The sequence below is a fragment of the Condylura cristata genome, unplaced genomic scaffold (genome assembly GCF_000260355.1).
Source record: "Condylura cristata isolate star-nosed mole 26May11 unplaced genomic scaffold, ConCri1.0 scaffold00015, whole genome shotgun sequence".
Lineage (NCBI taxonomy): Eukaryota > Metazoa > Chordata > Mammalia > Eulipotyphla > Talpidae > Condylura > Condylura cristata.
In genome coordinates, this window is record NW_004567116.1 from 46,247,226 (window position 1) to 46,260,670 (window position 13,445).

Sequence of the window (13,445 nt, forward strand, 5' to 3'; positions counted from 1 at the left end):
AGCCTCAAGATTTGGCATCAGCCACTGGAGGAGAAGAGATGTCCCCACTTCCTACTAGCTAACTCTGCAAGGGAACTCAGCTGCTGCTTGTGAATTGGTTCTTTGACCTTGCCTTAGTGGTTTCTAACAATCCCCCTTTTACCACCATTTGAATTGTATGCTAATATTATTGTGATGTGGCTTTTCCCCAGTAAATCATATTGTAATTATTTGGGATTGACTACAGAGTTGTAAATGAGACTCTCCACCCCGTTGTTAGATATATCATCCACCCATGTCCACCTGAGTGACTGAATAGGCTCCTGGACAGTAAGAGACACCTAACAGGGGAGTGCTGTTTCTTATCCCACTCAAATTACTGGCAAAGTGACCAGATTAGGCCCAAGATGCAGCAGTTCAGGCTAAGCCCAGGCCAGCAAACCAAGACTTAACTTTGTTCTTCGTTCAGCTTTTTGAGAACAAGAAGGCCTAGATGAACCAGTTGGTGTTTGTCAGCTCAGCAGGGTTGCATGACCAAGAAGGTGCTTCCAAGAAGTAGGGAACATCTTGGAGTCATTTGAGTTTGGATTCTAAAACAGTCAGGAGACTGTTGAAAATAAGTCTCAAGAGTGTTCAGACACACTTACTTGGACAAAGCTGAAACAAAGCTGCTACAACAGGCCAACCAGGATTGAAGTTCCACCACCCATCACTTGACAAACTCTCCACCCAAAGGAACTACGCTGACCAAATACCCAAAAAAAACTTAGTGTGAACTAGCCTGCCTGCCATGTATATAAGCACTCTCCATTCCTGACAAGTTGGGCACGTGACTTAAGTGTTTTTTGGGTCCCTGTTGCCCACTGCAGTCCTAATAAAGCACCAAATAAATGCTGATCTTTTGCTCCAGCCAGGCCCCATTTATTCTGGGATGGTACCAGACTCCAAGATTTCCCTTTGCTCCTTCTAAGGAAATTAGCTTTTTAAAAATTTTAAACTAATTTATTTATGTTTTACACCATTGTTCACTTTTGCACATTTAGTTTCTCCTCTCAGGTTTAGTCATAAAATTTCCATCAGCAATCACCTGTGCACCACCATTATAGTCCCTGTGCTCTTCCCTCCCTCGTTTTGACCCTTCTACCTTCACCACCACTGCAGAATGTCTCTGATTTATAGTTGCCTGTTAATTTTGTTTATGTATGTATTATTATTATAATCTTGTCTTGATCCCTTATTTGGTTCCCCTATATTCTTCCTATAAATGAAACTATCCCCTATTTTTCTTTCTCCTTCTAGTTTATTTCACTGAGCACAATCCCTTCCAGCTCCATCCATGTTGCTGTGCATGGCATGAGTTTATCTTTTTTGATTGCTAAATAGACTGATGACATCTGATTCATCAACCTTTGAATAAAACCAGTGGTATATTTAAATTTTCCTCTGTTAAATTTTGTCCCATGCAGCTTTTGGGATCTCACCTATCTCTCGAGGCTCGCCTCTTCTCTGCTATAAATCCCTAACTATTTGTTTCTCCCTAAGGCTTTGTCTCACTTGCTTGGAGTTTTTTCAGCCTATTGTCAGTCTAGGAAATTCTTCTTAAGTTTTTCCTTAAACATTCAGTGATAATATCACCTTTTCTGGAAAATCTATGAGAACTTTCTACACAGTAACAACTTTCTTTTAGTGACTTTCTTTAGGATACCGAGGTGGCTACTATGTTTGTCCCTTCTAAACCATATGCAACTTGAAGGCAAGTGTCAGGTTGGCAGTACATATTATAGTGTCAGAATAAACCAGGAGCTAACTGTCAGCCTGTGGATTCTGTCACCTCAATAAAATACTGAGTGAAAAAAATCTTGAGCCTTCAGACCTAACTGTTCCTGAGAAAGGAAGGACCCTGGGGCAAAAGACAGATCAGGACTCAAGACAAAAATTTGCTGTTCACATAAGCTGATAAACAAGAGGTTAAAAAATCCCTAATGCCCTAGGCCTGGATATTTGCTACCATAGATTTCCTTGGCTCATCTTTTTTTCTTAATTATTTCTGAGTTGTCTTTCCACATCTTTCTAAGTTGATTGATATAGGAATAGAAGGGCGTTGCAAACCCAGAAGAATAACAGACCTTGAGAGCAGACTCGTTCAACCTGCAACTGTGGGCACATGACCTCAACGAAATGTTTGCCTTGGATATAGTCACGAGCTCTGCCCAGCTACTGAGCTGCTGCTGACTGGTGCCCACTACTAGCAAGAACAGATGGAGACAAGCCAAACCTGCCCTCCTGGATTTCCCCTCCAATAACATTTAATTCCTTTGTTTGCAACTCCCTCCCCCTTAAAACTGTATAGGTCCTTGTACAGACCTCATCCCCAGAGGTTGCCCCAAAGCTCTCTTTGCTTGCTCTTTTGTCATCAGTGAACATGAACTCTTTGGCCTTGCTGGCATCTGTGGAGTCCTCTTTTCTGCCTTGATAGGAGGATCTCAAGAGTCTCCCCTCAATGTGGCCATGGGACCCTGTGAGCCATTCCTTGATGTTAGCCCATTAATTTATTTTTGCTTTTATTTAAATTTGAGTCTTCAAAGATGTTCCTGCAGTCAATGTTCAGGAATGTATTACCTATGTCCTTTTACAATATTATGTTCTAGTTTCTGGTCTTACTTCTAGGATGTTAATTCATTTTGGGTTATATTTTGCAGATGGTGTTAAATACTAATCCAGTTTTATTATTATTTTTTTGTATGTGGTTAATGGGCTAGGTTTTCTAGCACCATTTGTTGAAGGGATGTTCCATTCTCTTTTATGTGGTCTTGGCTCCTTCATCAGATTCACTGTCCACATGTGTGGTGGCTTATTATTGGGTTCTCAGTTATCACTTTCATTGATGTGTGTGTCTTGTTTTGTTTCAATAACATACTATTTTGATTATTATAGCTTTAAAATATAATCTGAATTCAGAAAGCGAGATATCAGCATTTTATTCCTTTCAGGATTGCTATATAAGGTCTTTTGTGGTTCCAGACAGCATTTGGAATTATTTGTTCATTTCCTTGAAAAATATCATTTTAGATAAGGATTCTATTCACTGTAAATTGCTGATGATAGTATTGCCATTTAACATTTATTTTACAATTCATGAACATAGAGAGTCTTTCATTTCTTTGTATTTTCTTCTATTTCTTTTAGCATTGTCCTATATCTTTCACTTGTTTTAAGTTTACTACTGGGTATTTCATTCTTTAGGATACAACTGAAAATGGAATTTTTTCCTTATGTTTCTTCTAATTCATTGTTTTCATATAGAAATGTAACAGATTTTTATGAATATTGATTTTGTATCCTATCACTTTACTGTATTCATTTATTATTTTTAGTACCATTCAGTGGCATTTTAAAGGTTTTCTAATTATATTATCATGTTATAATATTATCTGCAAATAATTATTTACCTCTTTTACATTTTGATAGATTTTATGCCTTTTCATTACCTAATTTCTCTAGCTAGGCCTTCTAAATCTGTATTGAGCAATAGCGGGGAGAGTGAATATCCTTGTCTTATTTTTGATCTAGGGGAAAATATTTCAGTTTTTTATCAGTTTAATGTTAACTGTGGCTCTGTCATAAACCACTTTTATTTTGTTAAGAGAGGTTACATTTTATTGAGCATTTTATCATGAATGGGTGTTCAATCTTGTGAAAAAGCCCAATCTAATTTTATACATGGAGAATCAACATGACTGTAAATTCTAGCCAGTATGATAAGCTGAGGGTTTCTATCCTGAGCTAACAAATGACCCAAAGCTTTGAGGAGAGAGGAGGGGTAATCACATGATGACATAGGATACTCATGTGTAAAACCAGATGTTGTAAATCTTTACCCTGCCTTAAGATAATTTTCAGCCCTCTCTGGTGGCCAACAGGTTAGGATGCAGCACTGCAAGTGAACTGCAACCACTTCCGTGTGAGTTCAAGCCCTGGCCAGTGGTGATCTACATGGCGCAGCAGACCTCTCCTGTCTTGTCCAATGCTCCCCTCAGCAGTGTGCTTTGTGGATCTGCCTGTTCTGCTCCCCACTCTGTCTCTGGTGAATCCTCTCACTGCCCCTGCACCTCTGGCATGTACTCCAGTTCTGTATGCATAAATAAATAATCTTTAAAAACAAGATAATTTTCTCCGATAAAACAGCTGTTTCTGGAGAAGACCCTAAATCTGAGTACTCTTCATTCTTTAAGGCAATAACATTTTCTCTCTTGATCATTAAGGTCTTGATTGAACTATGGTGGCATGTATTGAGAAAAACATACACTAGATATCTTGAAAAAGTCTGAACATTTGTGAAAAGGCTTATATATCAAATCCTTAATTTTCAAATGAAAATATGAAAAGCACATTTCAGGCGTCTTATATTTTGTTCAATTCTTTCCTTTATTTTGTTTGATGTTGCCTGGGGAGCTTTTAATCTTAGAAGATTTTCTTAACTCCCCACTACAATGTTCTCTGTACACAAAACCCTCATTTTTTGCTACCATACTCCTATTTTTGCAGATAATAAAACTGGAGTGGTCACAAAAATTAAGAAATTTTATCCAGTTTTTCTGAATTTCAAAAGGTTGTGCTAGAGTTCGGCTTCAGGCTATTGCTATTTGATGGCAAAATCCATGATTTTTCCATTGCATCAATATTGTTTCAATCTCAGGGGTTAAGGGTAAAAAATGAGGGAAATCAAGAGAGTGAAATTGCATTGGAGTGTGTCAAGTGTTATACAGATATTAGATTTAAAAAATTCATCAACTTTTTCTTTAAGATTTATTCATTTATGCATACAAGAACTGGGGCACAGGCCAGAGGTATGGGGGGTTGAGAGGATTCACCAGAGACAGAGTGGGGAGCAGAAAAGGCTTATCTTCTGAAATATACTGCTGAGGGGAGCAATGGGCAAGACAAGAGAGGTCTGTTGTGCCTTGTGGGTCACCTCCCTGGCCAGGATCAAATTCATGCTGCAATGGCTGCAGATAGCTTCATAGTGCTGCATTTTAAAACCCTTTCACCACCAGGGAGGCCTGAAAAGATGACTTGTTAAAAAAAATATTCAGCAGGAAAAATAAAAGAGAATGACTGGTGAGATTTAATATGCTCTCCTTAATCCTCTGCAAATACCCAGAATGAATCCCAGATTCACCAAATATTGTTTCAGTTAGAAAAAAATCTAAATGTTCAGGTAGCCTAGAACCTTCATTTTATTGAAGCTAAAATTGAAACACAAAATGTTAGTGACTTGTATCTAAAGGCATCTATTACATAGCAAGGTCCAGAACTAGAGCCCAGGAGCTGTCACTGAAAGCTTTTCTTCATGTTGCACTTTCTTTTTCTTTTTTAAAGATTTATTTATTTATTTATGCATACAGAAGTGGGGTACAGGCCAGAGGTGCAGGGGTGGTGAGAGGATTCACCAGAGACAGAGTGGGGAGCAGAACAGGCAGATCTACTGAAATACACTGCTGAAGGGAGCAGGGGGCGGGTCAGGAGAGGTCTGCTGTGACATATGGGTCACCTCTGGGTTGGGAGATCAAACTCATACCCAAGCACCCACCAGCTTTGCAGTCTGTGCTTTAATCTGTTGCACCACCAGGGAGGTCCTATGTTACACTTTCTTAAGGACTTTGGTGAAAGGATGGCGAAGGGAATTTTCTCGGCTGTGGGCCATGGCTCAGGATTCTGGCAATGCCCTCCTGCCTTGGCTATCAGTTACAAGGGACTCATCTTTCAGTTTATGGAAACATGTGATTGCACTGACACCTCTGTACCCCAAACCAATTATCTCTCAAAAATCGAATTATTGCTCATGAAACTATCTTGATTTCTAGTGAGAAAGAGACTCATATAGTTTTCTACTGGAGTAATGAAGAATGCAACTTGGAATGTCAAATTTCATCTCCAAGGGAGAGCAGCTTGCAGTTTGACTCAATGTATCTGCTTATCTTCATTTTTCCTTTGATAGTCATAAAGGCTGCCTTGAGCTAATTTCTTTCTAAATAGAATCTTTCTCATCTTATTTGCCATCCTCTGTGGATTTTATGGGAAAATTATCATTACCCTGAAAATAAAAATTTATTTTCTCCTGTATTTCAATGTACAATGGAAGTAACAGCCTAGAAATTATTAAGCAAAAGACAGAATGACAGCTGATTCATTTTAATTTGTTATAGCAAACAATTATAGAAAGTCTTTTGTATATGAGACATGTCAGGGCAAAAACACAGATTATTAAGGGATTTGAACTAAAAGCTCAGGATTTGAGATCAAGTTAGAGTTTATGTCTCTATAGTTCATCATTAGTCTTGTTATCTTAGGCCATTTCTTTAATTTCTCTGAGCCTTAATTTCTTCCTTTTAAAAGTGAGGTTGATATCAATCTCAGGGCTGTGTAAGGAATGAAGAAGGTGAAAGAGGTGTGGGTAATATTTAATAAGCACTACTACATTCCTGGCGTAGTGTCGTTAAACAAAAGAAACAGCAGACCTCAGAGTCCTTTCTGCCAAGTCCCATTAAGACTTACTTTCTAACAAAACTGCAGTTTCTGATTCCCTCAAAGTGGAATGATTAAGTCAATCATTTTGGAATTGCCTAGTTAGTATTGGGGAGGCGGTAATCTGTAGAAGATACTTCAGCCTCCCTCTGAGGGAAGGTGGCTTTGCCTGAAATAAGCTTTCTTTTCTTGTCCTAATCTCTCTCTCTCTCTCTCTCTCTCTCTCTCTTTTTTTTTTTTTATTGTAAAAGCACTCCATTTTCATACAAGCTTGGCAGTGCAAAAGCAACTGACAGAACTCTGGAAACCAGTTTACTCACTGGGTCACTGATTTATTATAAGAAGTGAAAATATATAAATTAACAGCCAGGTGAAGAGCTACAAAGAGCAAGGTGTGTGGTGTGTGAGCTCGAATGACTTCTCTGAGTGTGCTACTATTTCTGTAGGAGGGTGGTCCCCAGGGAAAGGGGAGGTTCCAGGTTCTCTGCCCTGCCCCAGGGAGGGTGGAGCTGAGCAGAAGGAGAGGCAGCTGGAGAGGAATCTGGTAGAAGGAAGGAAGCAGCATGGAGAACAGGGAAGAGATCTAAAGGAGGCACATGGAGCAGAGACACGTGAAGAAGCTGTAATTAGTCCTAGACTCATTGAAACGGATGTGGGCGAGAGACCCAAGACTGTTACCAATGGCAAATTTTAATCTTGCTTTTGATTATGCGCTTTTCCTTCCAGACTTGTCTGACTGTTTTTGACCCTTAATGGCTTGCTGCCATAAATTTAGACTTGTGGCAGACTTTTCAGCCTTATTTTGGGCCATTCCTGTTTGGGTGGACTTTTACCCATGAGGAGATGGGTATGTTTGAGTGTTTGATTTAAAAACTATATTCTTTGTCTTTTCTGTATTGCATACTATTGCATTAAAGTTCCTTTCCATTAAAGGTCTATATGTTTTGTCTTGCTGCAGCAGATGGCAGAACTTATTTAGAACTAGAAGATTTGTGGGTTCTGGGGTGCCCTTCTCCCTGTACTGTAGCATTTCCAAATCTCTATGTATTCACCAACCTGGAGTCTCTCTGAATCCTGTTACTTTGCTTTCTTTACTGATATTTCATTACATAGGCATGACTGGCTATATCATTGTAATGATTGATTGATTCAACCTCCAGTCCCTTTTTCCTCCTCAGAGGCAGGCCGGCAGGAGAAAGAGATGGCAGTCAGGAGAGAGAGAGAGAGAAATAATGTGTAATCATATAGCTATTATTATTTTGGGTGATGTACACACATATATACACACATATATAATTGCCACTTTCTTCAAGCATATAGTACTAAGATATCACTGGTACCTGCTTGAATTATGAGGAAGTAACACATAGTTAAGAACTTAATTTTGAAATCTGACTTGATTTTTGTATCATTGCTTTTTGCATTTTAACTTTGTGACTTCAGGAATACTTCTTAATTCTCTGAGACTAAACTTCAGTTTTCTCATATATGAAATAGAGATAACAATAATCACCATTAGTATCAGTAGAGTTGTTGCAAGTGAAAGTTCACTATAAATATCATGTGTCATACTTAATATTATTTTCTGTTTTCCCCACTTGAGTCAGCTTTTCTTCTGGATTCACTGGGAGTTAACGAGCATATTCAGGAGTTGTTGGCACATAGGGGAAAAGGCTTCCAGAAGGAAGCTGTTTCTATAGCAACCATTTTTAAAACCTGTGGGGACCTCAGCAACAAGCCTCGTATGGAGGTGGCAGGTCATATAATCTGCCTCTGGGTGGCTTGTGAGAAAAGGGAGGGCCTCACCTAGTGCCTGATGCATGAAGATTGAAATTCTACACATTAGCAGCATTAGAGCCTGTGATTGCCATGGGAACTGCTTGGCATTGAGTAGCATGCAGAAGTGATTCCTTTCTATTTTATGCAATAATGGAGTTTGAGGTCTGCAAGGAACCTTAACAATCTGGGCACACAAATTGGGACATTAATGGCAAATGAAGGAAAGACTTGTCAAGGGCATTCAGTTTCTCAGTTCTACAAATGTTTGCTAACTATACTGCTTCTTCATGAATTTATTCTTTCAATAATCACATTGAACACTTACTATGTGAAAAGTTCTGGCCAGATGTAAAAGATGCAGAAATAAATAAAATACAGTCTTTATCATCTAGGTCAGAGCTGAGAGTGAAGGAAGACATATATCATGTAAATGGGGGGAAATACTGTTCCTTTTATTCACTATCTAAAGGAAATCTCTTCTTTCTTCCTCTATTACTCCCAATAATTGATACCAGAGGTGTAGACTTGCCACAACAAACAATTGTCCACTTCTCAGTAGACTTGGACTGAGTGTAGCATGTCCTACAATTTAACTTGGTTCTTTCATTATCTATTGGAACTAATACCCCAGCCCACAGATTAAGACCTAAGACCCAAAATGGTCCCTTTCTCTACTTTAGATATCAGTTACTAGTATTTCTGACTTATTGGCTATAAATTGGGGTGAGGTGGGGGGAATCACTGTAGTGTGCAGGAAAAAAATTTCTACCCCACTGGGATCATTCAGATTGGTTGAGCAAGCAAGTAAGCAGACTGATGAGCAGGAGAAAATAAATTTACTACATAGATATGGTGAATTTACATGGTTACAAATTCCGGAGTAAATGGAACAGATTGAGGGTTTATGTTCTTCAATTAATGAATGTAGCTGGGATCTGAGGCATAAAAGAAAAGAGAGGGGAGGAAGGTCTCAGAAGATGAGGAGGCCATGACTTCATATGACAAAACTACATACTCTAGATATTTGTTCTGTTTCTCCATAAAAGGGTTATTTCTGGAGATGTCCTTAAATCTGTATAATCCTCATTATTTGAGGTAATGTAACAGTTCTTTCAAGACTTCAGCTGACCTTAGTACCAAATGCATTGGAAAAAACCTACTCTGGACATTTTTGGGAAGGCCTATGCTTCATCATGATCCCTCCTCCGATCTGATAATTTGGAGGAGGGACGCTAGATCTTCAAATGTCATGTCAGTGTGCAGACTCTGAAATTTCTGAGCCTCAATGGGTAGAATGTAGGTCATGACTTATAAAGGTATGTATTTAACTGCTATCCTCAGCTTGCTTACCTGAGGAAAATCAAATAGTGGGCTAGTCTTTCCTTCTGTCCTTCATCTAATGATTCTGATTTTTATGGCACATGGATTATGCTGGAAATGTAAGATGGATGTGAATTAAAGAGGGACTGTAGAAAACATTTTAATACAGAAAACGATTTTACTCTAAAATAGACATAGTGTTTTCATTCTTTGAAATTAGCCCCACATGACACCTTTTTTTTTTTTTAAAAGATTTTTTATTTATTCATAAAGAACTGGGGTACAGGCCAGAGATGTGGAGGGTGAGAGGATTCAGCAGAGACAGAGTGGGGAGCAGAACAGGCAGATTGACGAAGTACACTGATGAGGGGGGCAGCGAGCGGGTCAGGAGAGGTCTGCCACGCCATGTGGATCTCCTCCGGGGTAGGCGGAAATCGAACTCATGAGGAAGTAGCTTAAGCTTCTTAGTGCAGTGCTTTAACCTGCTCCGCCACCAGGGAGGGCCCGCCATTGGCTTTTTTAGGGCAAAATAAAATGCCTAACTTACCCCCCACCAGAGATAGAAATAGAGGTATAAGTGAGTGAGGAAGGGAGGAAATAACGACTTATTAAAATAATTTCACCTCTCTATATCACTGACTAGGAGCTATGCTAAGTAAGTTCCTTGGGAAGTTTTCAACTATTGAAGAAAATATATTTTTCGACAATTTAAGAAATTTATTTCCTTAATGGCTGAGATAAATGCAGTTACTTCTGTAAATATCTTGGTTTTTTAAAAAATATTTCCTATGAATTGATTAGTGTTTTTTCAATAATAAAGTTTATTTTTTTACATCATTGTTTGTTTTTGTATGGTATCTCATTTCTCCCCTCAGGTGAAGCCACCTCCCTCCATAGTTCTCCCAACACCACAGTTCCGTGAACTGTCACCACAGTCCCCTGTGTTGACCCTTCTCCCCAACTCCCCTGCTGTATGCCACAGGTCTATGGTCAGCTTGCAAATTTTGTCTTTTTCCTGACCCTTTGTTTAGTTTCCTTATATTCTTCTTGTAAGTGAGACCATTCCATACTTTTCTTTGTTCATCTGACTTATTTTGTGTAAGCATCATTTTTGTGAAAGAGGCCCAGATGAAGTTGGAAATGTAGGGAAGTGGAAGAGCAGCTGGAGTGTGTGGAACACAGATGAACGGGGATAATACCGATGATATTAAAGCCCTTTGTAAAATCAGCATCTAAATGGACTGATGTAATTTCCATATGTATTAGTTTTGAAAATAAGGAGCCAAAAATGAAGAGGTCTTTCACAAAGTCAGAATAGATATCTACTAGAGAAGATCACACATCTGGCCTTGGCTTAGCCTGTTAATGTACTTGTTGCTGCTGATGCCTCTACTTGGGTGAAAGACCCTCACTTCACAGCACTGTGTTGAAAGGACAAGTCCATTACTCAGGAGAGAAAGCTGCCATCACAGCCACCCTTATGGGGCTTCTTAGCTCACCATCCTTTAGCGAATATTTTAAGATCATCAAGCATTTAAATGGCTTTTGGGAGCTAATTTTGTAGTAAGTGCACTGAGAAATATGATTCCCCCCCCCCCCTTAGAGCGCCATTTTGGGGGACTGCCCTAACACAGCCACATATGCATTTGAAGTTGTGGCTGTTCATGATGAGATTCTAAGAATCTGAAATGCTTTCATTGGGTCACAGGTGTCCACAGACAGCTGCTTATACCAAACAGGCCATCAGTCCTCACACTGGCTGTCAGAATTCCTGCTGGATGGCATTAAGAGTTGCCATATTATACCACCTCCTGTCTGCTGGTTCTGCCCACCTCATCCCTGTTCAGATACAGAGAAAATGACATCTGCAGATCCTGCCTAGCTCAAGACCTGAAAAATCTCCATCTACACTGTAATACATTACAAATGCATTAGACCTTTACCAAATGCAGGAAGGAAAGTCTAGAACTAATCATTTTACTCAAACTGCCACCTTTTCAAGTGGTTGGGCCACAACCGGGATCAGATCAATTACTACAGAGCATTTCAGCCTTTAAATACTCTCTCAAAATCTATGTTTGTCAAATATTCTGGTTATAAAAGTAAGGAGGGAAAAATGGAAAGATAAGCTTCACATCCCTGGAGCATAAGCCAATCAGATCAAATTGTCCTCTAAGCAGCAGTTATCACTTTAATATTTAAATCATTGAGATTAAATGCACATAGAATTCACTCCAAAGCACACAATTCAATAATTTTTATTCACAAGGTTGTGCAGACTTCACCATAATCTAATTCCAGAACAATTTTATGAACTCACAAAGCAACCTTGTACCTGTCAAACAGTCACTCTCTATGCCTTCCTCCTCCTACCACTAGGGTGACCACTAATCTTCTTTCTCCTCATGTGTTTGCCCATGCTGGATGCTTCACATAAATGAAATCATTTCATGGCCTTTGTTTCTGATTTCTTTGACTCAGCATCCATTTTCCAAGGTTCATCCCTGTTGCAACATGCAACACTCCTTTAACATTCCGTTAAAGGTTTATCTAACTTTATATATAAATATAATATATATTTGTTATATCTATAATACATATCACATTTTACATATTTATTCATCAGTCAATGGGCATTTGAACTGTTTCCAAATGGACATTTGAGCTGTTGTTTTTGACTATTATGAAAAAGCTGCTATAAACATTCAATTGCAAATTTTAATGTGGGTGTTTGTAATCCTCTTGGTAATATACTCAGGAGTGGACTCACTGGCTCTTATGGTCATAATTCTGTATCTAATGCCATTTTAATTTCCATTCAGTATGTCACCTGTCAGTTTTATGTGCTTATTTTTGTGAATCATAGAAGAAAGCTGGGGTTCTCTGGCAAACTGACAAAACCTTACCTTAAACATGTAAAGCTCTGAGTCACTCAGCTCTCTTGACCTCCAGTCTTGTTTTCTGAAAACATTCACAAACACATTGAAGATGATGTTGGCTACAAATTGCCCTTCACTGAAAAAAGTTCTAAGATCAGAACTATATTTGTTCTCATGGGGATATAGCAGCCAGATTTAGCTTTGTGCAAAGGTGCCCTTTATAGTGTGTCTGAGGCGGCTCCTCCATATGCTGCCTTCAGAGGCAGATGTGACCTCGAACCCTTTGCTGTCACTTTCTACACAAAATGAGAGCCGTCACTGCTTTTCCTCTCTTCCTTTTCCTGCCCTCTGCACAGCTGATGTTCACCTAAAAGCACCCCAGTCACCTCCCCACTAGTCACTGAAAGTTCAGGGTGGAGGCAGAGTTGTGGGGCAGATGGTAATAAGTGCTCGTCTGAAAGGAAGGCCAGCCTGTGAGCTGAACCAAGCGTATGCCCCCATGAGGCTCTGGGTACCCAGGCAGTGGCTCAGGTCATAGGTGAGCCTGAGGGGGGACTTCCTTTAGTAGCTGGGGCCACTGGAGATCTATCACTCTATGTTTTGTATTTTATTTATTTTTCTTAGTTTTTAAAACTTTTACTTGAAATAGTAAGCCACTAAGAAATACAGAAAAGCATCCCTCCCTGGTGGTGCAACTGGTTAGGACACAGCACTGCACCACTTTTCACAGCCACTTCAGTGCGAGTTTTATCCCCTGCCCCGGAGGTGATCTACATGGTGTGGCAGACCTCTCCTGTCTTTCCTGCTACTCCCTCAGCAGTGTACTTCATTGATCTGCCTGTTCTGCTCCCCACTCTGTCTCTGATGAATTCTCTCACCTGCCTTGTGTTACAGGGCAACCCAGTGTGAACTAGGTTGCCTGTCTGTGGATCCTCACCTGTATGCTTAAGATTTAACTGCGCT